The sequence below is a fragment of the Lathyrus oleraceus genome, chromosome 2, assembly GCF_024323335.1.
Source record: "Lathyrus oleraceus cultivar Zhongwan6 chromosome 2, CAAS_Psat_ZW6_1.0, whole genome shotgun sequence".
In the NCBI taxonomy this organism is placed as follows: Eukaryota; Viridiplantae; Streptophyta; class Magnoliopsida; order Fabales; family Fabaceae; genus Lathyrus; species Lathyrus oleraceus.
In genome coordinates this window covers 19774829-19779357 of record NC_066580.1, presented here as the reverse complement: position 1 = coordinate 19779357, position 4529 = coordinate 19774829, and the positions used below count along the sequence as shown (strand labels likewise).

General features: G+C 40.3%; 1 pseudogene; it reads right to left on the bottom strand.

The window, feature by feature from the left end:
• Nucleotides 1–533: 533 nt before the first annotated feature.
• Nucleotides 534–633, bottom strand: LOC127125013 (uncharacterized; annotated as a pseudogene).
• Nucleotides 634–4529: the final 3896 nt, after the last annotated feature.

The following is a 4529-nucleotide window of genomic DNA, read 5'->3' as shown; positions in this document are numbered from 1 at the left end:
ACAAGGCGAACCGTACTACTTACGAATCAACGACGTTGAACGATATCTCTGAGTATAACGCCGAATTCGGGAGTATCGTGCTGCAAACAATCTTCCTCCAATCGAAATTCCTGATCTCAAAAATCTCCTTCCTTCGCCGATACCCGAGATGGCAGAACCAGCTCGTGCTCTTCGAGATTACGCCGCTCCATCGCAAGATGAGCCGCATTCGAGTATTGCTCCACCCGCAATCGAAGCAAACAACTTCGAACTTAAACCTTCGCTGTTGCAGGCAGTGCAACAGAACCAATTTTCTGGAAATCCTACCGAGGATCCAAACCTTCATTTATCCGTATTTGTCCAATACGCTGACACTGTTAAAGCTAATGGTGTCACTTCAGAGGCAATTCGACTTCGTCTCCTTCCTTTCTCGTTAAGAGATAAAGCTAGAAGATGGCTTCAGTCTCTTCCTTCCAACTCAGTCACCACATGGAATGAGTTGAAGAAAGTCTTTCTTGCCCGATATTTTCCTCCAAGCAAAACAGCTATGTTAAGAGCTCAGATAAATGGATTTAAGCAGAAAGATAACGAGTCTCTTTTCGAAGCATGGGAAAGATACAAAGACATGATGAGACTTTGTCCACACCATGGTTTAGAGGACTGGTTAGTAATTCATACCTTCTATAATGGTCTTTTGTACAACACAAGGTTAACAATAGACGCCGCCGCCGGTGGTGCGCTTATGGATAAACCTTACACCGATGCTTATCAACTTATTGAGAGCATGGCCCAAAATTATTATCAGTGGGGAAGTGACCGAACAATGGTAGAAAAACCTCAAACAAAAGGGGGCATGTACGAGATAAGTAGCCTTGATCATGTTAATGCAAAAGTGGATGCTCTTGCCCAGAAAATTGAAAGTTTAAATGTATCACCTCCAGCCACCGTGGTTGCCGTAACTCAAAATTGCGAAGTCTGTGGAATCCAAGGCCACACTCCTACAGATTGTCAACTCCTAACAGGAATCCAAGCAGAGCAAGTGAACTATGCTCAAGGAAATCCCTACTCGCATACCTATAACTCAAACTGGAAGAACCATCCTAATTTTTCATATAAGAGTAATAATGCTTTATACGCACTAGGTCAAGCTCCCAGTCAAGCCCCAGCTATACCTCCTGGATATCAAAAGCCGACCCCATCTACACCTAACAATAACGTTCCTAGGAAATCCAATTTGGAAATCATGATGGAGAACTTCATAGCTTCTCAACAGCAAACGAATAAAGAGTTCTTAAACCAGAATGTACACACTAACGAACAGATTAAACAACTAGAAAGTAAAGTAGATGCCCTGGCTACCCATAACAAAATGTTGGAAACACAAATCTCGCAAGTAGCTCAACAACAAGTGCCTACTGCTGCCCCAACTGGTACATTTCCTGGACAGCCCCAACCTAATCCGAAAAGCCACGCTCATGCAATTATATTAAGAAGTGGAACAGAGGTAGAAGGAGCATCTGACCCAAGAATTGAAAACCAAAGCTCTAAAAAGTCAACTGAGGAAGAAAGTAAACCTAAGGAAAAGGAAGAGTGTAATAAGGAAACCATAGAAAAGAAAGAACCTTATGTACCTCCACCGCCTTACAAACCACCTATCCCTTACCCTCAAAGGCAAATTAAAACCAAAGACGCGGGCCAATTTAAAAAATTTGTTGACCTACTGAAACAATTAAACGTCACAATTCCTTTTACAGAAGCTATTACACAGATTCCCTCATATGCTAAGTTTTTAAAAGAAATTCTTTCTAATAAAAGGAAACTTGAAGATAGTGAAACCGTTACACTCACTGCTGAGTGCAGCGCGATAATCCAAAATATGCCTCCTAAACTTAAAGACCCTGGTAGTTTCTCTATACCCTGTCATATAGGAAAATTTGTCATAGACAAAGCTTTGTGCGATTTAGGAGCCGGTATCAGTGTTATGCCCTTGTCCATATGCAAGAGACTTGAAATGGAAGAATTAAGACCAACTAAAATGTCTGTGCAATTAGCAGATCGTTCCGTTAGATATCCTGTAGGAATTCTTGAAAATGTTCCCGTGCGCATAGGTCAATTCTACATCCCAACCGATTTTATAATTATGGACATAAGAGAAGATGAAGTTACCCCCATTATATTGGGAAGACCATTCTTAGCAACCGCCGGTGCCATCATAGACGTAAAACGAGGACGACTCACTTTCGAAGTAGGAGAAGAGAAAATTGAGTTCATTCTTTCCAAATTTTTGAAAGCACCTGCAATAGATGACACATGTTACTTCATGGATATCATCGATGAATGCATAAAAGAAACAGAATTAGAAAATGACGATTTGTTTGACTGTCGTGTAGAAGACAGACTTAACCAATGTTTAGAAATAACATCGGATCCTACACAATGCCTCAAGAAACCAACCCTCGACCTGAAAACACTTCCCAAAAATCTGAGATATGAATTCCTAGACTTAGAACTTGAACGACCAGTGATAGTAAATGCAGACCTAGGAAAACTTGAAACCGAAAAACTCCTACATATCTTAAGAAAATATCCAACCGCACTAGGATACAACATCACCGATCTTAAAGGGATAAGTCCTTCTATTTGTATTCACCGCATCATGCTAGAAGAAGACTGTAAAACTTCTAGGGAACATCAGAGGAGACTAAACCCGATCCTGAGTGAGGTAGTAAAGAAGGAAGTAGCGAAATTATTAGAAGCAGGTATCATATATCCTATATCTGATAGCAAATGGGTTAGTCCTGTACACGTAGTACCAAAGAAAGGAGGTATAACAGTGATCGAAAATGAAAAAGGAGAAACTATAACCAAACGAATCGAATCGGGATGGAGATGTGCATTGACTATAGGAAACTAAACAAAGCAACCCGAAAAGATCATATTCCTTTACCATTCATAGACCAGATGTTAGAACGACTAGTCAAGCATTCTCATTTCTGCTATCTAGACGGTTACTCAGGCTTCTTTCAAATACCAATTCATCCTGATGACCAAGAAAAGACAACGTTCACATGTCCTTTTGGTACCTTCGCTTATCGACGAATGCCGTTTGGCTTGTGCAATGCTCCTGCAACCTTCCAAAGGTGCATGATGGCAATATTCGCCGATTTTCTCGAAAACATCATGGAAGTCTTTATGGATGACTTCTCCGCATGCAGACAAAGTTTCGAAGAATGTCTTGAAAACCTAGAAAGAGTTCTAGAACGACGTGTAAAAGTAAACCTAGTACTTAATTGGGAAAAATGTCACTTTATGGTACAAGAAGGAATTGTTTTAGGACACATCATATCAAATAGAGGAATTGAAGTAGACAAAGCCAAAATAGAAGTAATCGAAAACCTTCAACCTCCGAAAATTGTAAGAGAAATACGAAGCTTCCTAGGACATGCCGGTTTCTACCGACGATTCATTAAAGATTTCTCTAAAATAACTAAACCTTTAATCGGATTATTAATGAAAGACGCTGAATTCACCTTCGACAATAAATGTTTAGAAGCATTTCAAACACTTAAACAAGCATTGATCTCCGCGCCCATAATGCAGACTCCGGATTGGAATGAACCTTTCGAAATAATGTGTGACGCAAGTGACTACGCCATAGGCGCTGTTTTAGGACAACGAAAGGATAAAAAACTTCACGTCATATATTATGCGAGTAGAACTCTAGATGAAGCGCAAATGAATTACGCCACGGCCGAGAAAGAACTTTTAGCAGTAGTATTTGCACTAGATAAATTTCGTTCTTACTTGGTCGGAGCTAAAATAATCGTTTACACTGATCACGCTGCCATTAAGTACCTCTTAACGAAAAAGGACGCTAAACCTAGACTCCTAAGGTGGATCTTGTTGCTACAAGAATTTGATTTGGAAATCAAAGATAAAAAAGGAACTGAAAACGTAGTAGCAGATCACCTTTCTAGACTTGAAAACCTGGAACCGGAAAGAACATCGATCAATGATGATTTCTCGTACAATAAACTTATAGCTAATTTGGAAGAAAATAGAGCTGATGAACAAGTAGAGACCACCTTGGCTATATGCGTTACACCATGGTACGCTGATTTTGTCAATTATTTAGCCGCCGGAGTAGTTCCACTTGATTTATCCTACCAACAAAAGAAACGATTCTTCCATGACATAAAACATTATTACTGGGACGACCCTTTACTTTTCAAAAGAGGCCCCGATGGTATTTTCCGTCGCTGTATACCTGAAGAAGAGATAGAAAGTATAATCCAACATTGTCATTCCACTCCTTATGGTGGACACCCAAGTACATCCAAGACCTGCTCTAAAATCCTACAAGCCGGTCTTTATTGGCCAAACATATGGAAGGATGTGCATGCCGCTGTCAAGAAATGCGATAGGTGTCAACGCACAGGAAACATATCTAGACGTGACGAGATGCCACAAAAAGGCATTTTGGAAGTAGAAATTTTCGACGTGTGGGGAATAGATTTCATGGGACCTTTTCCACCCTCTTTCGGTAACAA